The following is a 22,160-nucleotide window of genomic DNA, read 5'->3' as shown; positions in this document are numbered from 1 at the left end:
CACACACACACACACACACACACACACACACACACACGCACGCACGCACGCACGCACGCACGCACGAACGAACGAACGAACGAACGAACGAACGAACGAACGAACGAACGAACGAACGAACGAACGAACGAACGAACGAACGAACGAACGAACGAACGAACGAACGCACGAACGCACGCGAGCAAAAACAACATGGTGTTCTTCGCCGTGCGAAAACGCTGCTTTTACATTTAACTAGTTTAGAGCCAAGGGCATCGCTGGCCTGTTGCCTGTTTTTATGTGCTCATTTTCATTTACTTATGCATAAACATAGTAACAGGAAGGCTGCTAATTACGGGTGGCTTCGTATGTTTGCCGAAAGATGTGAATGTTTTAGAAAGGACAAACAAGGAAGAAAAAAAAAGGGGGGGGCAATCATTAGGCCAATCAATAGTTTTTGTATGTATATAATAAAAGCCCGTGGCAGGGCAGTTCAGCTCATAATACAAGAAAAGAAAAAGGAAGGTTGTACAGGAAATAAACATAAAGGAAGGACTAGCCTCTGATAGAAAAAATGAAGTAATAGCAAGGAGAAGTAACTTTCCAAAATGCAAAAAGGAAAAGAAAACAAGCACAAAGAAAGACCTTAGAGCTTCCTCACTAATGCGACAGGATATACAGCACGTAAGCGTTTGTTTCTCGCAAGATTTTCTATCACTATCCTGCATACAGACCATTTGCACTGGTCGCAAACGCGAACGGAATGATGTCGTCCCAGCCTCGTTTTCTTGCTTGGCTCTTTCCACCTTTCTTTATTGCTGTGCGCCTTATGCGTGAGGGGGCGTGCGGCCTCTGGCGAAATGAAAGCGTAATTTTACATTATTTCTGTTTCTGGTGTTATTCAACTCCTGGCGCAAGACTCTATACCACGAAGGCCTCTTTCCCAGCCATTCATACATACTTTTAATTGGACGCTGTGGAGCCGTTAATGTCCAGCCTTCTTTTAGTTGCCCGCTCTAGTGCACTTCGCATCGTCTCTGTGGCCCGCCCCAGACGTCCCTATTTTTGCATTCCTTACAATCAGCCCGAAGAGACGGGCGCGCCTGAGGAGAATGGGGACAAATTAATTCCTTCGTCTTACCTAGCGGCTGGGAGGACGGAGACATAGTGCATACGTCGCGTAATTACGGCGGCGTCCGCATCTTGCTCATTAGCCTAGCGATCTGTGTAATGAGGGCACGCGATGCCAGCTTCGCAAAAGATCGCTCAGCGCTGGGATATCGGCATTCATGCTTCGTGTGGAACAAGTTCTTGCGGACCATATAGGCACGTGTGGCGTGTCAGCGCATGCGAGAAGATTAAGACTGGGTAGGTCATGCAAAACTAGGCCTGAATACCCGTATTAGAGTTCTATCAATATTAATTACCGGAAGAGGAACGAAAAAAGGTTCGAGAAGCAGTGGCATTGCAAGCTAAACACGAGTAAGAATTCAAAAGATAAATAGGTCTACGAGTATGCAAAGAAAATTTTGCGCTAAGAACCAGTCAAATAGAAGACAAAGCAATGGCTAACACTAAATTGAAAGTTTAATACGGAAATCATGTTTATATATATCATATTTAACAGGCTTGCGGCGCAGAAAGAAAGGAAGAGGACGATGGGCACGGATTGGTCCGAACGGCACGAGCCCTTAAGGCGAGTGACCCGAGCTGTGATCGAGAGAGAAGCGGCACTGAGCTGGCATTATCGACGTGGCTCTGGGCCAAGAAGGTTGTAGCGTCACTGGCGGCGTCAAGTCCGTGACGCTGGCGGTCCAGGATGTGGCGGTCGACCTCGGCAACGTTCGAGCGAGGCTCCTTGGACCTGCTGCAGCCTCTCACGGCAGTGCCGGGCACTCCAGGAAGGATCCTCCTTCAGAGACAGACCAGCACGTACAATAGTCCCCGACGCGTCTCGTCGGCACTCGAAGAAGTAGCGGCGGAACTCGGAGTTAGGCCTAACCAGTGAGGCCGGAATGCCAGGCCACCGACGGAGTTCGGGACACCGGCATCAGAGAGGGACGAGTTGACTGGCCAACCCCAATGCAGCAACGTTTACGGCGTCGGCGAGAACACCGACTATGAAGAAGATCCGACACGCAATATACGCGGAAGAAACGTGCGACGACAAAAGTCTGCGAGAACGCTCCTTTCTGATAGCGGCGCAGCCATAGGCTAGGGTTGCCTGACTTTCGCATAGAAAATGCCTAGGACTGTCGTAGACAAAGATAAGGATATGTTTGACACACAGTGTATGTATATATATATATATATATATATATATATATATATTTGCCCTCTTTTTGCTCTCTTTACCTTTGAACGAGAACAGGCTTGCCTGCCTTGCTGGATTGCTACTATGGCTAGCACTGTATGGAGTGAACTTTTGCACCCAGAGACAAGTGAGCCTTAAACCTGAACAACAGCGGTGACCAAACCTGTCAGTTGTCGAAGCTGATCTCACGGTTCGAGTCCGTCCGCAATTTGCACATGCATCGTACTTTGCAGAGTAATCGTTGGCGCTCGCTTGCATTGGAGCATATATGCAAGTGACAGAGACCCTCGCACAGTCTTGATTAGACGAAGCTCACTCGGCATATAATCGGCGACAAGTGCGATAACTTGATAAGGGAGATAATAAGGTAAATAACGGTCGCTAGAAAAAAAGGTAATGCAACATACCAGTGAAAATATTCCAACTGCTTTATGAAGGAAGATATTTCTCACGCTGTATGTAAAGGAAAATGGTAGTATAAAGGGTGTTTCATTTAACTTAAGCCAAAGATGAAAAAAATATGCAAATGCGCTTAGCTGGACAGAACCAAGGTAATGTTGTTTGCCGTCGCTCGGAGATACCCAAATTATTTCTTGCATTCCGCCTAATTTACAATTAGTTTTTATGAATTAATCAACTTCTCAATGAAAGTGATTAGATAAAAGTGTCAATGAGAAAATTATACAGCAAAATGAGAAACTCCCGACACAGCTTTCAGTTGCTCAATAGGTGCTACATAACAGTGTTTTTCCGAGTGTGAAAGAAACGAGAAAGTACGAAATAGAAATATAGATCTTAGCGTCAACGTAAAGTGTAATCTTTTTGAAGTGGTTAATTCAAATGTTTAATATCCTTTATCTTGCGCATTGTGTTTTACAGCATAGCAGTTTGAGTGCCTGACTGGCAATACAACAATGCCCGGAGACCTGCAACACTGAACCCACGTGATCCACGCGACCGTGCAGTGTTTCTCTGGGATTGACCAAATTTATTATTGAAGAATCTGCAGGATCTGTCAACTTTACTTTTCGAGGAAAGAACCACGCAGAAGCCCCAAACCTCGTGGAAGAAAGCATGAATATCTTCGCGTCAGTTTAAGACATTATGCGCTTGAAAGCGATTGCTTCTCCCAGTTGCGACAATTAATCACCGTTCCTTGTTTCACTGCGTTATTCCGGCCACCCTAACAAATGTAAGGGTAGTACAAGTGGTTATTTACCGCGTGCATCAATGAACACTTTCAAAAATTATTTTTAAAAATCCCTGTAGCAAAAACCACAATTCTACCCCATAAGCCGGTCTATTCAGGCGGACATTACTTCCGCAAAATAATTGAAATGCATAATTTAATAATTGAAAAAATCACATAGCTTTTTGTACTGATTACCTTACGGCACACATTGCAATTTACAAATGATAGCCACGGCATTCGCTAGGTGGATCCACTTAGAACGATTTCTCAGCATAGCACCAGTTTCGAAATAATTCTCCACCTTTACAGAGTAATGCATTAGCGTTCCAGCTACTTTTGTGCGTCAATTCACAATACAACGTTTTGTTAAGCAAGCAAGTGGAAGAACATTGCATTTTTACCTAATGTTTGACAGTGCATATCTCGTAAATGGTGCAAATTCTCATGAATTCCTTTCGAGTGGATATGCCTCGCAATCTCACCCGCTGGAATCTGTAAATTGCAATATAAGATAATTAGCTGAAGACCTAAGCTGTGAATTTTGGTTAATTAGTGAACTATGCACTACAGTATTTTGTGAAAGTAATGACCGCCCTTCGAGCAGACCAGCTCAAGGACTTTAATTGTGCTATAGCTGCTACATGCAGTTTTTAACTGTTGTTTCACAGTATTCAATTAAGCATCCTGCATAAGCCGTTTCGTTATACGAGTGCTGTCCTGTGTTTAAGCTACTTGCCAGTACAAAAGCAGCAGCCACGGTGAGCAAATGCTGGCAGGGCTTGGAAAGCTTTCCCTTCAATATGCAACCGTATGTATTTTCAATATGAGCACGCGCCGACCGACACGGTTACACAAGGCCCAAACTCGGGCTGGTTGATCCATAATAAACTATCTAAAACGCGCACCAGAGAGGACTTGAACAAAGCCGTGTTTGTTTGACCCGTTTCCTGGTCAAAGTCATGTCTGTAACCCGCTTTAGCAACGTTTAATATCGACACATGGTTAAATTAGCAAACTGTGGAGCTCATTGCATAGCTAAATAGATGACATCCCTGCTCTCACCCAGCAACTCTACTTTTTCCATTTGAATCGCATAGGCCAAATTACTAATAGAGGCACATGGACTGAGTAGACAGTGTCTTCTCAGCAGTGTTTGCCCCCTTGTCAGCAGACCAGGGGTACTCAAGGTTGTGTTGGTCTATTAGACCTAACGTAATTGTGGCAGCTCGCTGTTACAAGGAAGTTGTATGAGCGCTAACAAAGTGAGCTCTTAATGAGGACGAGGAATAGGAGTAAGCAAACTAAGAAAATCAACATAGGCATATTTACCGGAGGGAGCATGGAATGGGGGAAGGGCGCACTTGCTCCCCCACTGTCAGATGTAGAGAGGCAGAGTGTGCTATTTTTGTGTCATGTTCTTGTTTTTTGCTTCGTGCGTACAGAAGAAAACGACACTGTCGAACGTCGAGAGCCATTACAGTATAACTACAACATTGCCTTGAATTTTTTATGCCGGCATGTGTAACTACTCACGTTGTCTGTTAATCTTATATTTAGGCTGTTTGAACATAAGAGTTACACTATCCCACGTTCTCTGGCAGAAGCAAGAAAGATAGAGATATCATATATTGAAGGAATGGCGACTACCTTTTGGGGGATGTATTTCGAAAGATTCAGCTGTGTAGATTACTTACGTGTTTCAAAAATATTTGCTATATACTTGTTTTCTCCCTACTTATGTGCGTTATACAAGATATTTAGTTGCTCTTTCCGGTTCCCTTGGCAAACAATGTTAGTCACGGTGTATATATTTCGTTGAAGTAGGAATTATGTTCCGTGTGACGAGATATAAACGTTTCACCTTTGTTAATTCATTCCATCCTTTGTAGGAAGTTATTTATTCAAGCACTCCTAGGTGTTGTGCTATAGTGCCGTTACTTCAGAGGTTTGACAGACTCCTAAAACAACGGCACGTGGTACGAACTTCAAGTTCCACGAAAATAGGGATAATTCTTTGTGTAATGCGCTGCAAAACTTTCACGTACTGGTTTTAAATGCAGAGATGTAAATAATTACTGAACCCTGGTTTTTCCCCCACTCTTTGTTCGTTATACCAGGCCCGCAGTTTGTTTCCCCTTTGTCTCCAGGGAACTTAACAAGGCACCATGTCTATATTTGGAGAAAGCTAGAGGCACAGTGTGTGTAACATGCAGGCAACCTACCAAACAGGCGGGTTAAATGCGCATTTTTACAATAGATTACCTACCTAAGTAGCGCGGAAGATTATTAGCGCGTTTAAATAGCGGCGCAAAACTTTCAGCGCTGCCCTGGCGCAATTACGACTGGTGGAATTTTGATAACATATCGGGAACGCTACGCCAAGCTTGTGTGTTCTGGTAAATGTGTGTTCATCAACTGCAGCTTTTGCAAAAAGAATATTTAAAAAATAAGAAAATTAACCAAGGGTTTGAAAGCGTCATGTTGGCGTTATCAGCTAAGGTTGCCAAATTTCCAAACTTAGTACTTAGAAGGAATAGGCACAGCTTAAGTGTAATGTGTCGCTAAGTTTCAACGTTTCTGGCTTATTTAGGCGTGTTACAAATGTATTACTGAAGTCCCGTTTTTTATGCGTGATACGTATATTGGGTTCGCCTGGTGTTCTCAGCGAACTAAACGAGTCAGCTTCTTCATATTAGGTGACAGTAAGGACAAGGATACGGGTGCTGCGTAGGCAAGGATCAAAGGGGGTGGGTAATGGAGGCTGTCGTGATAAATTGCGTATGTATGTACTCTAGTGCGTTGTGAGTGTGTCGAACTAACGGGGAATAATACAAACCTGTTGCCCTGGCAGAACTACAAAAGCCACCATCACCAAATTTACAATTAATTGGTGGAACACTATGAAAGTATTTGTTTGAAATTAAAATAGTTGGATTAAACGCAGATTTTGTAACAAAAGACGTCTCATTGAAATTTTAGATAGTGTGATATGGCGGCTATCGGCAATGCTTCCTATTGTCCTGACCTAGCTGTAGGTAACGACATGTCCATATTTCGCGAAAATGGGAGGGGCGTCATGGTAAGTGTCACGTCTGACAAAACGTTTGCGTTCCTGGTCCAGTTAGAAGCCTTGCAAATAATTACTGAACCCTCGCATATTTTTGGTATTTTTATGTGTCATAAGTCGTTCGTAGTTCATTTCTGCGAGATTCTCGGCGAACTAATGAAGGCACCTTGGTTATATTAGGCGAAAGTAAGGGGCATGTTATGGCCATCTGTAGACTAAACTTGAAGTGAGGGGGCAAATTGTGACATTTTCAATATATTAATCATGCAAGTGATCCAGAGCCTTATCTATGTGTTTTACGAACAAATCAGAATTTATCTGGCTATTCTCCGACTTCTGAGAACGAAACCGAGATAAAATCTAGGAACAGTAGCGTGGGTGCTATGCCATCAGCTATGGTTAATGTTCCGGCGAAGTAAAATGTCTGTTGATGAATTACTGGCTTTCAAAATTATTTCAGAACTCTTATTTCAGCAGCTCGAATGAAATATTTTTGCTGGAATTGATTTTGTAAATCTGCAAGGATGCAAACATCTTCTGACGTTGTCTTTCCTTTTCTTATTACTATTGTAAGTCTTCTATGTTAACTGCAATTTGATGCGTATAACATGGAGAATACTATTTGCTTAATTAGCGATAAATTTGTACTATAACCTTACCCACCAATAGTATTATTTGCCGAATTAATAAATGTGTAGCAAATGTGTGCTTTTATAAGCGCGGTACTGCTGCTACTGTGCTGAATCAGGGACTTCCGTCAGGCACCAATTGCCTTTTGTCGCTGCATCACCTGGAGATCTTATATCATTCAGGGAGGCCCGCAATGTTGATTTCTGCCTGCATTACTCCACCTTTTATTCATTCTTTCCTGGCACAAATACTATTTCGCTTTTCAATGCATCCCGCTCATTAAACATCGGTGAAGCTTCTTTTTCTTTGCGTCTTTTTTCTCAGTCTCTTCTACATAGTTGTCCACTGAACCGCAGCATGTTGCAGCCACTGAAGGCCCGATTCTCATAACCGTCAACCATCCCGTGTAGTCCCATCACTGCCAAAATACAAACCCTACAAGCCCGAGTACTTCACGTTTGTGTCGGCCTTGGCCGATATGCTTCGACAGTCGGAGTGATTGCCATCAGGTGTCTATACACGTAGCCATGGAAGCACTTGGAATTCACACGCACCACTTATAGCGCATCGAAGCTCACCGCCTAGCCTATCTGCCAACGCAAAGTTCACACGTTGAATGTTCCCGTATTGTGGCGGCTCACAGTGTCTCGTTGCGAGTCACCTAATGCTCGCTGCTCTGCCGTTGACTGAAAACCCCATGTACATTTTAATGTTGATAGAATTCGATAAAAGGAGCACTTGCTACTATGGGACATGGAAGAAGTAACTTCACATCACTTACATCAGACATACTCTGACTGTGTGTATGTAGATACAGATGGCTCGGTTACGGACCAGCTCACAGGATATGATGATGATGATGTGTGGTGTTTTGTGGCGCAAGAGCCAGGTTTAGTCAAAGAGCGCCATGACAAATGGTGTTAACGATGTATTATGGGAGATGTGACTTGGCTGTAAAGTGGCCTAAAAATAGTCGCTGTAAAGTGCGTAAAATCTACGTGCTATAAAATTATGGCGATGACTAATGACGAAGACTGTGAAGATTAAAATCCATCGTAAAAGAATGATGCATTGTTTAAAATATGCGAGACGTTAAATTGCTTACAGCACTACTGCCTCGCCAGAGCCCTTGAACCACAAGGGCCTAGAGGCATGTGCTATTCAAAATAATTATCGCAGCGGCATCCTCTGAAGAGAGGAAGCGCTACGAACGTGTGGGGCTAATAACATGCAACACAACATCTTTCAAAAAACCTAAGATGGCGTTGGTGTGAAAGAGTGGTTCTGGACCAAGTAACATAACAGGATGAAGGGGGATGTGGTGCCTGTATGCTAAGAGAAAATGTTTTTTTTTTCTTTCGGGTTCGGCTTCCCGACACTCCAGTAGGACGTGGAGGGACGGTCAGCCTCTCCCCGCATCTACCACAGGTTGGAGGCTCGTTTCCCGTGAGTAAGAAGTTATGTGTGCCAAAAGTGTGTCCTATTCTTAGACGGCAAAAAGGACATCTGTCCGGCGGGATTTTGTTACAGGAGGCCAGAAACCTAATTGTGGCTTTATTACATGCAGTTTATTATTTGTTTCCATGTCCCACGAGCGTTGCCAGTAGTTCCGCAGTTTTCTGCGCAAGTAGGGCCTCAGATCTGTGACAGGGATTGCTGCGGTAGGATTTACAGAATACGATGCAATTGATGTGGCCATCTGGTCCGCCAGAACATTGCCTTCGATGCCCCTATGACCAGACACCCTGCATATGATGACAAGCTGGTTACATATATACGTTTTACATAGGACGGAATAGAGTTCGTTGATGACTGGGTTTTTGTGCTTAGAAAATGACATTAAGGCCTTCACAGCACTTAGGGAGTCCGTATATATAACTGATTTCTCGAGTTTTGATTTATTTATATACTTTACAGCCGACAGCAGTGCGTAGGCCTCAGCCGTAAAGATGCTTGTTTCCGGATGCTGTACATCGGATTCCGAGAAGGATGGGCCGACGGCTGCATAGGACACCCCCTCGCGTGACTTCGATGCGTCTGTGTAGAACTCCGTGCAGGAGTGTTTGTATTGGAGTTCCCGGAAATGCATTTGTATTTCAATCTCTGGAGCGTGTTTTGTGACTTGCATGAAAGATATATCGCATTGTATCATATGCCACTCCCAAGGAGGAAGCAGCTTAGCTGGAGACATTAGGCGAAGCTCGAGGAGTGGAACATGCATTTCATGACTAAGCTCCTTAACACGCAGCGAGAAAGGCTGTCTTATGGAGGGACGATTATGAAAGAGTGTAGCATATGTCATGTCATTAACGGTATTATAATACGGATGTTGAGGATTAGAGTGCACTTTCAGAAAATATGAAGTGACCACTCGTTCGATTCTGCGTATAAACTTTCAACGGGACTTGTCCTGAAAGCGCCCGTAGCTAAGCGGATACCTAGATGGTGGACAGGGTCTAGCATCTTTAACGCACTCGGGGCGGCAGAATGATAGATCACGGCGCCATAGTCTAATCGTGATTAAATGAGGATTTTATAGAGTTTCATTAAACAATTCCTGTCTCTACCCCATCTAGTCTGGGATAGGAGTTTCATTATGTTCATCGTTTTTAGACATCTTTCTTTAAGATGTTTTATGTGGGAAACGAAAGTGAGTCTGTAGTCAAGTGTAACACCTAGAAATTTGTGCTCTTTGTTTACGGGTATTTGTTGTCCACCCAGTTCTAAGCTAGGATCTGGGATCATTCCTCTCTTTCTTGTAAAAAGAACGCAAGAGCTTTTGTTAGGATTGATCTTAAATCCATTCTTGTCTGCCCACATCGACACTTTGTTCAGGCCATGCTGTACCTGTCTCTCGCACACTGCGAGGTTACAGGATTTGAAAGCTATTTGTATGTCGTGCACGTAGACAGAATAAAAGATTGCCGGTGGTAATGAAGCGCGAAGCGTGTTCATCTTCACGATGAAGAGTGTGCAGCTGAGCACGCCTCCTTGCGGTACACCCGTTTCTTGCGTAAAAGGACGCGAAAGTACGGTACCGACATTTACGCGGAAGGTACGTCAGGACAGATAGCTTTCTATTAGGTTTAGCATATTACCATGGATGCCCATTTCTAACGTCTCTTAGTCTCTTAGGATTCCGATAAGTCTCTTAGGATTCCGTAACGCCACGTTGTATCATACGCCTTTTCCATATCGAGAAATATCGATAGGAAGAACTGTTTATGTATAAAGGCGTCCCGGATATTTCCTTCTACACGTACGAGATGATCGGTTGTGGACCGCCCTTCTCGGAAGCCGCACTGATACGGATCAAGCATTTTGCTCATTCGAAGGAAATGGATGAGTCGCCGATTAATCATTTTTTCAAATACCTTACAAAGGCAACTCGTGAGGGCGATCGGGCGGTAACTTGCCACTAAGGAAGGATCTTTGCCTTGTTTCAAAACAGGAACCACAATGTCTTCTTTCCATGCAGTTGGGAGATATCCTGCAGCCCAAATGGTGTTGAAAAGTGTGAGTAATGTAACTTGGGTGTTATTGTGTAGGTTTTTGATCATTTCATACATGATTCTGTCAGCTCCCGGTGCAGAGCTCTTGCATGAGCTCAAGGCAGCTCTCAAGTCGGCAATACTAAAAGGGCAGTTGTACGATTCATTCTGTAGACATTTTCTTTTGAGTGGCTTACATTCTTCTATTTGCTTATATTTCAGAAAGGATTTCGAATAATGTTTTGAACTTGACACACTCTCAAAGTGCTCCCCAAGTGAGTCTGCCTGATGTTGCAGCGTATCACCCTGTGTGTTTACCAGAGGGAGTGAATATGTTTGTCTCCCTCTAATTCTATTTACGCGGTTCCAGACTTTCGCCTCATTTGTAAACGAGTTGATGTTCGATAAAAACTTTTGCCAACTATCTCTTCTGGCCTGTCGGCGGGTTCTCCTGCCTTCAGACTTAACTTTCTTAAAGTTAACAAGGTTCTCTGCAGTGGACGAAGCGCGTAGCAACCCCCACGCTTTGTTTTGATTCCTACGTGCGACTCTACATTCATCGTTCCACCACGGGACATGCCGTTTGCATGCCGAGCCACTTACTTCACGTAGGCATTTAGATGCGGCATCTATAATGAAAGCTGTAAAGTAATCCACAGCAGCATCTATTTCTAACGAGGACATGTCATGCCAGGATATGCTAGTTAAGGTTCGGAATTTCTCCCAGTTGGCTGTATCGATTTTCCACCTAGGAGCCTGTGGTAGACATTCGTTTTCTTTATATGTTCCTAGTAGTGTAGGGAAGTGGTTGCTCCCGTAAGGATTGTCGTTAACTTCCCATTCAAGTTCAGACAGTAGTGACGGGGAGACTAGGCTAAGATCTATTGAAGAAAATGTTCTGTTTGCAAGAGAATAGTATGTCGCTTCCTTCTTATTCAGTAGGCAAGCACCAGAAGAGAAAAGGAACTGTTCAACAAGACGTCCTCGCGCATCTATACGAAGGTCGCTCCACATGTAGTTGTGTGCATTGAAATCGCCAAGAACCAGATAAGGTTCTGTCAATGCATCTATAAAGGATTGAAATTCATGTTTAGTTAATTTGTGATGTGGGGGTATATAAAGCGAGCAAATAGTGATGAGTTTGTTTAGCACCGCCACTGCCTCAAGGGGCGTTCGTAGCTGTAAAGGTTGACGTGCTATACTTTTATGAGTGAGAATCGCCACACCACCCGATGATGCGACGGCATCATCGCGATCTTTGCGAAACGTAACATACGTACGGAGAAAGTTTGTGTGTTTGGATTTTTAGTGTGTTTCCTGTAAACACAGCACTTTTTGATTATGTTTGTGGATGAGTTCTTGCAAAACATCAAGGTTTCTAAAAAGACCTCGGACATTCCACTGAGTTATTTGTGTATCCGTTTTTAAAGTAAATTGCTGCTGTGTTTACGGAAACGGAAGTGATGCCTTAGATTACAGAGCTCTTTCGAGGCCCTGTAACCGGGGTTTTGCTTTTTCTGAAGCGTTCGAGGGAGCCTCGCCGCTCCTTAGGCTCTTGGTGCGCCTTGAGGGTTGGTGTAGTGTCCGTTGCCTCTAGTGAGGCGCCGGACACGTGCTCTTGCGAGCGAGATGTCAGGAAGGGTGCCGCCTTGGAGGGCAAGACCCCTGCGCCCACCAGCCCGGAGGTCGATGGGGCACCCTGAGGAATTGGGGTGCGCCGGCTGTTGCCAGTGCTAGAAGGGGCGGGGGAGGGTGGGGCAGCCTCGGCTGCGCCCACCTTCGTGGTCGGTGGCCCCGTCTGCTGGGTAGACGGAGCAGCGCTAGCTGCAACCGCCGCGGGGGCAGATGGCGTAACTGCGGACTTACGGCTTGTGGGTCGGACAGCCGCCGGAGGCCGTTGTGACGCTGCCCCCTGACGCGCCACTTCGGCAAAGCTGGCCTTAGGAAGGTATGCAACCCGCCTGCGTGCCTCTTTGAATGATATGTTGTCTTTTACTTTGATTGTTACTATTTCCTTTTTTTTCTTCCAAGACGGGCATGACCGCGAGTATGCGGCATGCTCGCCATCACAATTTACACAGTGGAAAGCATTCTCACAAGCTTCAGAGGACTGTTCGTGCGCGCTGCATTTCGCACAAGTTTGGCGGCCTCGGCAGCTCTGCGAACTGTGGCCAAAACGCTGGCACTTGAAACATCGGAGGGGATTTGGCACGTATGGTCTAACACGGAGCTTGATGTACCCGGCCTCGATTTACTCGGGTAAGACACTTGAATTGAAGGTGAGTATTAGGTGTTTGGTCGCAAGTTCTTTACCATCTCGCCTCATCTTGATTCTTTTGACATTTATAACATTTTGTTCACTGAAGCCCTCCAAGAGCTCAGCCTCAGTGAGCTCCAGCAAATCATCGTCCGAGACAACGCCACGGGAAGTATTCATCGTGCGGTGCGGGGTTACTATTACTTGGGTCTCCCGAAATGATACTAGCTGAGGCAGTTTCTCAAATTGCTTCTGGTCGCGGAGCTCCAAGAGGAGGTCACCGCTAGCCATCCTCGACACCTTATATCTTGGGCCAAAAACTTCGGTAAGAGACTTAGGTACAAGGAATGGGGAGATTGTTCGCACTTGTTTAGCTGGTTTTTCTGCATGGATGACATGAAAACGAGGAAAATTGTGGACTTGTCGTCCGAAAAACTGAAAAACTTCTTCGGTGCGCCCTCGTTTCTGAGGGCGATCAGGTAGTTTAGGAAAAGCATGTTCCATAAGTAATGTTGGGTTTTCGGCCGCGATGCCGACCAACCACCATGGAGCCCAACAGGGGGACGTGACAGAAGTTCCTGGTAGAGAAACCCTGCCAACGCCAGCCATACATCGCTGCTATAACCAAATACAGCATAACCAAGGCTGGCTAGCTACACAAGGTTAACCCTTGCCGCTGGGAAACTAGGAAGTGAGGAGAAGTGGTGAGAAGACAGGAAAGATGAAAAAGGCAAGAGAGAAAGACGAAGATCGGAGAGGAGGACAGGAAAAGGCGACTGCCGATTTCCCCCGGGTGGGTCAGTCCGGGGGTGCCGTCTACGTGAAGCAGAGGCCAAAGAGGTGTGTTGCCTCCGCCGGGGGGCCTTAACGGTCCAAACACCCGGCATCGGCTAAACCCCCAGGATCCCCTTTTCCCCGGACACGGCTAAGCCGCGCACGGCTACACGCGGGAGGGTCCAACCCTCGTGTGCTCGGGTACGTGGTGTCGCAACACACCAAATGCCTGCTTACGCAGACGCCCCTGCGGGGTCACAGGATGTGGCATCATGGGCAGACACTGTGGCATGAGACGCTCTTAACATTATAGAGAACCAGCAGTCTCCTAAACGGTGGGTCATATCTAGACATTGGAAAGGGGTGCTCCAAAATTTGCATTTTAACCTACTTCACGGTTTTCTCATCAACAGTTGATATTCAAGATCAAAGCCTCACCACCACGCTGTTCGAAACGAACACATAATCAAATTTCAGTGGCTGCTGTGGCATTCCGGCATCATCGGCAATCAAAATGCCGACGAAGCAGTGCTTTCCACCCACAAAGTCAAGCGTAGGTCTGTGCCATTGGCAAGGTCTGTGCAGCGCAGCAACTTCACCGACTTGCTTGTCGCTATCCATTTGGACGTCGTAATTCACCGTAATGTACGATCTCGCGACGGCACTCCCTTGACGCTTCAGAGTTTACATTCTTGAGCCTTCATCGCGCCTTCCACAACTGCCTGGAGGGGTGGGGGGGGGGGGGGGGCGTATTCTGTTAGAGTTGACCTAGTGGACTGTTCATTTCAGCCACCACTGATCGGCTAGAGCTGAAAAAGCGAGAAAGAAACTGTCTGTGGGCACGTGCTTTTTTCTTGCGGCTACCCCGGTTGTCAACGCTCCAGCAGCAGATGAAATGGTGGACTCTTATGGTGGGCTAGGTGGACTTTTATAGAATGCCTTCGTTCACTGGCTACCTCCTTTCTCTTTCTAGCGAGTTTGAAAAGGAATAGCTACGGAATCAGCAAACCTCAAGTGACGACAAACGATCATGAGTTAGAAACAACGTTCAGCTTTATCGAGGTACCTGCCGGCCTCCCATGTTTTGCCTCACTTTCTTGTTTTCTTGCTTCGTTTTCTCGATGAATTTTCCTTGGTTTTATCTGGCTTAGCAAAAAGCAATTTACTCTTCCTTGCATGCTCATGAGATACACCTGAAAGTAAATCCAGATACGTGCACACACGCTAAGATAGCGGAGATAGCTGCCGTTGGTGCCAGTGGAGTGATTCCTGTCACGTAAAATATGTGGCGCGTCCGACACCGTTTCGAAGCAACTCTTGTAAAACACTCGATGTGACTGCTTGATAGTGAAGTGATCTTGAGGTTCATTGGGAAGCTTCTCATACCCAACTAGGGATGGGGAGCAAGGCGCCGCTTTTACGTATGTCATGACGCCGGACCGAGAGCCCGTCTTCTTTTTTTTTATTGCACTCCGGTCCCTTGAATGCGTTCTTTCCCCCATATTTATGGATTCCATCGGAGTTAACGCGCTTTGCAGAACAGTGTCATGACTCATGCTAAATAATCAGTCAGAAGAGATAGGCGAAGCCGGACAAAGCACTGGAGAGACGGAAATGGTTGTTGTACTTATGTACGGCCGTTGACATGTGCATGTTGGCTACTGAAGTTTTACCTGCTCCCAAGATGACATACAGGGGCAGATGAGGTGCGGCTAACTCAGTGGAACCGAAAAAAAAAACAAAGGCATAAAAACACCTTTCTTGCAAGCAGGCGAAGCTTTAACACGTGCAACATGGTGGAGAGGCCACGTGTCCCATTTCTCATTTCTTCAGCTATGTATAGAGCTAATTCAGGGGTATTGTAGATGTCATCTCCGAGACAATTTCAATTCCCCGAAAACTCATACGAAGCGTTGTCAACTTGTAGAACCGGAGTCAAATCTTAACTTTACGAACTGAATTTTGAGAATAGGGTCTTGAGTTTATGACCGCATTTTCTGTAAGATTACTTCACGTTCAACTGAATGCAATATAGCGGCGAACTTGATTGTCTATTTTTTTTCTAAACGTGTATAGAGCAGTCAAACTACGCGGCCATTGAGTTTCGGCTGAAATGATGCGTCGTCGTAAGGTAGCAATGCTTAAAACAGCATTTATTTAAAAATGGTCTGAACAATGGTAAAAAATGAAAGCTACATTTTATTTAAGTGCACACCAGCACTTTATTCGAATCTTCATGAGTCCGGAAAAATAAATGCTGTTGCTTTTATTAAGCGGTTTCGCAAGAGGTCTTGAATGGATTAAGCTTACCTAACCAAACCAGCTTTTAAGCTTTCGGAAGGTCAACTGTAGTTATGTAAAGGAAGTGTTTTGCGGATTTTGTCAGATATATACGGTGCAGCTAATGAAAGAAAATATCCAAAAAAAGGCAACAAACGAAATAACATTGACAAGTAAAACGACTGATTGAATATTCAAATCAGAGGCGCTGGGAATCGCCTTCAATGTAACACAAAAAAATTGGCAAGATTTCATCCAAATCTTATTTTACTAAAGACAACGCTAATGGTGTTTTAAGAGATTATTTATGACATTTGGCTTCTGACCACGAGAGGGCATGGTTTGATTCCCGTATACGTAGCGGCCACATTACAGCGGTTCCCAATTGCAGAAGCGTTCATATGCTGTGGTTACGGTAAGCGGTTAAAGAATAATAATTCGTCCAACGTAATCCGGATTACTTGGCCACGACGTCCCCAACGTATTTTTCTATTCGTGCTGTGGCAGCCGTCTGTTCGTGACCCCAGGATATTTTTGGTCACGTGTTTCAAAGCGAGGCTTTCTTTACTGACTCTCCGGCGACGTGTCGCGACTTTCAGTGCAGTCTTACCGATTTAACCGGATTACACCCTCTTGACAACTGAAGACAGTTCATTGATATATTTGCTTTTTAGGTCAGTTCTTATTACTAACGGGCATGATACCAACGCGAGAACGCTATTTCTTTAATTGCCACTCATAGATGCTGGAAGAAGCATCTCCATGTACGCGAATAAAATAACTGTCCTCTCATATTTGACGTGGTAAACCCTGTTTTTTTTTTACTTTGCCAAAGTAGAGAAGGGGAAGATGAAACGTCATATGACTGGTGGTTGTGTTGACGCCGCATTGTTTATTTATGTGTCAACATCGAGGTACTTAAAATTTGCATCAAGAGTGCCTTCCGTCGTCCGTGATGTCAAAACTATCTCGATTAAATTGGCATCAATTTTCTCTGCAGCTGGCGGCGAAAGACCTGAATAAACCACTTCTCTACAATTTCGCATGTATCGTACATCATATCTGGGGTAAATATGCTGCGCACCCACAATTACGAGATAATTTTGAGAAGCATCGAAGTGAATGCGCAATATAATGTATAGGAGGACTTAAGAGAAAGTAGCACTGAGCACTGGCCAAGAAAATAGTGCCAGTGAGCGCACCTGTGTTCTTTGTTATATAACATAGCGTGACAACACAAATCACATACGTATGTGGTCGGCTAATAGGAAGAATTAAAGCACATAGATATCAGTGAAAGAGCTCGTCATATTCAAACGGCTGATTTCAATTTGCTAATTCTTGTTTAAAAGCTATATTACGACAAATGACGAAACAAACACTGCAGGAAATGACGATGAAATAACACTAGGGCGATACGATATTAGCAATTGTACGCTACACATACTAGCACTGGACACACAACACGTGTTCATAGAAATGTTAGGGTGCAGGGCCGCTGTTTTTCGTTATTACATTGCTATTTAAACCAACAGGGAACACGAACACAGTCACGTATAAACAACTTGTCACATATGCGTACATGATGTTGATTGTGAATGAACACTTGAGAGCTACGTACAAATGATTATCAACAAAAGGAGTTTACACAATTCAGGGATGACACGAGATTTGACCTCTGCCATTCTTGTGCAGCTGACTATCGCTACAGGATGCTGTGGCTTATATATCATAAACGTGACAAAACCTGGTCAGTCAAAGTAATGTTGTTAAGCGCATTTTCGTTCCGATTTATAAAGGAATACATTACGACTTCAGAACAAGAAAACTTAGGTACAATGTAGTCTGGCATATACCTCTAAAGGACACGAACCTCTTTATTATTTGTTTTATTTTATTTGTAAAATACCTTACAAGGCCCCTACATGGGGATTGAGTAAGCGGGGCATACAATCAAGTGCATACATCTATTAACAACAATAACAAATGAAAACAGCTGCCAAGTGCACAGCCTAAAAGTCAGAGAAACATATTAGCTACATAAAGCTGGATATGATTACAATAAAAAGGAACAATATAAGTTTGTAACGAACGTATAACAGTGCAAGAAAAAGGTAGAAAAAAATAAGACAGAACATTGAGTGTGATATTAATGGTTAACATGGGTTAAGCGAGATCAGTGAGTGCTTGAATTTTTCACGGTCAGTTTCCGAAACTATGTTGTCGGGGAGGTTGTGCTAGTGGACTAGTGTGTAACAAATATTGATTATTTGATTCTCCTAATTAGAATTCTTATATTTGGGTTGCCTATTCTACACTCATGCGGTTTTGTGCCTCTGCTCATGAGCCACTCAGTATGCTTCCATTGTCGACCATTTCGCAATCATGGGTGTTTGTCACTATGACACAAAAAGGGAGATAATCCATAAATGCAATTACTGTGCGTGTCGCACTTCTTAGTGCAACCATTGTTCCCTCCCTGAACACTACTCATCGCCACAGTACTTGTGATATCGCTACGTCAACATTGCACGCATCGCCTTTGGTCGTATTGCATTTAATGAACAGGTTCAGTAACACCTTCACCTACCACAGATTGTAACATGCACGTTGGATCTGCATAATATTCTGACACCAAAGTTAGCCAACAAAAAGGGTATTTTGTCCCGTACGGCCACATATTCTTGGTGGTTTCAATTATGAGAAACAAGCCTCACGGTTCGAGCTCAAACTTCCTTGGTCGAGCTCATGTACGTATTTCTTGTGAATTTTTTCGCGAAATTTATTTTTGTTTTGACAGCAACCCTATCGACGCTGGAATCGTGTTCGCGCCGTCGGCACCACCGCCGCAACCATGTTGCTCGCTCGTGTACGGATGTCAGGAAGTCTCCGCAGACGCGAGGAACGCGCAGTGCGCTCACTTGCAAACGCGGTGAAGCCGAGTGGAAGCGCCCGTCAGGCTCTTCAGCGAAGCCTGCGCATGCAGCGTTCTGCCTTCCGCTGCATGCATGTCCGTTGTGCACTCAAACACTAGCGGTTTTGCCGGGCAGCTGGGTGCACACCACACTGTGGTGCGTACAGTGGTTTGAGTTGAATGGGCTGTATGCATTATAAGCTACAGATGCTGACGGTTTGCCTACTGTCTCGTTCTCTTTCCCCATTGAGGTGCAACGCCTGCAATGCGGGTTGCGGCACTCCTCGTTACGATAGCGCCATGAGACGCTTGGTAGCAGTCAGGGCGCTGGTCCCGGTGCACAGCAGAAGTTGCCTCGCCTGCTATGTCACGCGAGCATGTCGCCCAAGCTTATTCTTAGAGAATCCGTCTTAGAATTTTAAGCACCACACTAAACCTTGCGATAACTTTCAAGGCATCGCACTGCGTACGAAATTACTATTTGTTTTCAGAAATAACTTTTACCTGCGTAACAAAACTGGTTCACGCGCGCGATAACTGCAGCGGGTGTGAGGCCCCAAGGAAGTTCCGGTGATGTGCTTTAATTTGTCTGCTACACCGGAACCCAAATAGTGTTCTTAAGTTGTTTCAATGTACGGAAAATAGTTTTCTTTCTTGCGTTTATGGATAAAACAAAGGCACGTAAGGCCTCAAGACTAATACGTATAATTTTTTTCGTATGTCATACGACGAACGTGACTTCCGAAACTGTGGTTAATTGTGTAGAAAGTCGGCGGGCTTCTCTTTTAACACACTACTGCCGCTACTGCTACTCTCCATAAAGTTTATTGCTCGTATCATTTAGCGCTCTATGTCTGACGGCAAAATTGAAAGCCGTTCAAAGACTATGTTGCTAAACAAAGAAAGGTTTTATATGGTACGGTCAATTACAAAAAAAAAAATTATACATTCCTTAGCCGCCGAGAAAAATGTGAACTGTTAGGAGCATTGTTCACTGACGTGCGTTAAACCCTCTTCCTGCATTCTATCTTCAACAATTCTCGTTATGGCTCACGTTCTTTTGCGAATGTTTCTCTGAATAATTTTTCAGAAAAGGCGAGAAATACCGAGTAGTGGAAGCAGTGACAGAGGATTACGCTTTACGTTTATGCCTTTTAAACTATTCTTGCTCATATAAAGCAATAAGCACTGATTAGCAGCCACAGCTGTAGCTATAGCATAGTGTCAAGGGCAACCAGACCATATAATTTTGTTAAGTGCATGTTAAGTGCTTCGTTAAGTGATTCAGTGCATTCACCACTGCCTGCCATCGCAGCGAACAATACACGCATCTATGTCAGTCGGGCTTCCTGGCCGCTGTATTGTAGGCCTCTTTAGTGATATTCTTGCTGTTTCGTCATAATGATGATGATCATATTCATCATCAACTTATTTTTATGTCCACTGCAAGACGAAGGCCTCTCGCAGTAATCTACAGTTACTCCTGTCTTTCGATAGCTGATACCAATCTGCGCCCGCAAATTTGCCAATTTCATAACCCCACCTAACTTTCTGCCGTCCACAATAGCGTTGCCTTCCTTTGTCACCCATTCTGCAGGCCTAATTGTCCTCCAGTTATCTGCCCTACGCAATACATGGCCTGCCCAGCTACAGTTCTTTATCTTAATCCCAACTAGAATATCAGCTTTAGCCGTTGGTTCTACGATCCACACTGCTAGCTTCCTGTTTCTTAACGTTACACCCAACAATTTCCATTCCATCAGTCTTTGTGCGGTCCTTAACTTATTCTATATAGCATATTTGTTAACCTCCAAGTTTCTGCCCCATATGTTAGCAGTGGTAGAATGTAATCACTATACGCTCTTCTTTAATGACACTAGTAGCCTTCCAGTCAGGAGTTGGTAACCCCTTCCATTTGCAGTTTATTAGGAAATTAGTTGGTTCAATAACAACAGCATCCGTCAAACTTAACGAGAAGAATGAAGAAAGATCTGCGATGGCTTAACTTGACGAACGGGAGGGGGGGGGGGGAGGAGTTGTAAAGAGCAAATGTGGAAATCTTTGCAAGAAGGACTCATTTTCCTAGCGCAATTCAAGGCACCCCAACCAGGAATCTTTAGCATCATCGGCAGGAGAAGCAAAACGACACTTAAAGCGTGTTCGCGTTATTTATGACAACGAATGTATCTGAGACTCATTATATATTTACATTTAAGTCGTATGCAAAGTGTTCTGTCAACCGAAATGTCGCACATGATACTACACCGTGAACAACTAGAAGAAAGAGAAAAGCAATACAAATTGAAATGTGCATTTACGAAGTGATTTTCATTTCTAAAAAAAGCAGCTTTTTCTGCGCAAATAAACACGGATGAAGAAGAGAAGAAACACAAGGAGGAGCGCTTTCTAACAACAGGTTTTATTTTCGAAGAATCATCTGCTTAAATACCCACAGATCTGTTCGATCTAGTCAACAGAGAAGATGGTATTTGCGCATGATTCTTCGAAAATAAAACCAGTTGTTAGAAAGCACTCCTCCTTGTGTTTCCCATTTTCTTCATCCGTGTTTATATGCGTAAAAAGTTTTTTTAGAAATGAATCTGTTCCAACTAGGCCGACTTGCAGATATGATTTTCATTATTACAGATACAATGTCATCGTGCATATGTATGTATGTATGTATGTATGTATGTATGTATGTATGTATGTATGTATGTATGTATGTATGTATGTATGTATGTATGTATGTATGTATGTATGTATGTATGTATGTATGTATGTATGTATGTATGTATGTATGTATGTATGTATGTATGTATGTATGTATGTATGTATGTATGTATGTATGTATGTATGTATGTATGTATGTATGTATGTATGTATGTATGTATGTACGTACGTATGTTGTGTACTCGTGCACCGATGGAAAATACTTCGCTGTGATTTAGATAACCAGCCGTTGCCATAATTAAAGCAGGCACTCTATATTTCCCGAAGTGGTGAAAGACAGGTCCCGAATAAGCATAAAATGGCACGGCGGGTGCTTTCGTGAAAAGGGATCTGTTCAAAGCCGGGGCATTCGCAAGGACAGGCAATTTGAATATGCCGTTGTATATGGGTTATATAATTTGAATATGCCGTTTATGGGTCGATAATGCGCCAACGATAAAGCGAGAGTCCAATCGCCGGGAATAATTTATTATGCGTGTCGATTACCGGTGCGTAATGTTCTTTTTTTTGGCCTTTCCGATCGTCTTCACAA

The 22,160-nt window shown here is 44.2% G+C and overlaps 1 protein-coding gene across 5 annotated transcripts in view; it reads right to left on the bottom strand.

Annotated features, from left to right (window-relative positions):
• The window catches only part of LOC135913024 (lipopolysaccharide-induced tumor necrosis factor-alpha factor homolog), a 541,041-nt gene that overhangs the window by 288,871 nt on the left and 230,010 nt on the right, over window positions 1–22,160 (bottom strand). The window lies entirely within an intron of this gene.

This window comes from Dermacentor albipictus, chromosome 1 (assembly GCF_038994185.2).
Source record: "Dermacentor albipictus isolate Rhodes 1998 colony chromosome 1, USDA_Dalb.pri_finalv2, whole genome shotgun sequence".
NCBI lineage: Eukaryota > Metazoa > Arthropoda > Arachnida > Ixodida > Ixodidae > Dermacentor > Dermacentor albipictus.
The sequence above is the reverse complement of the archived record's forward strand: the minus strand, read 5'-3'. Positions and strand labels throughout refer to the sequence as shown.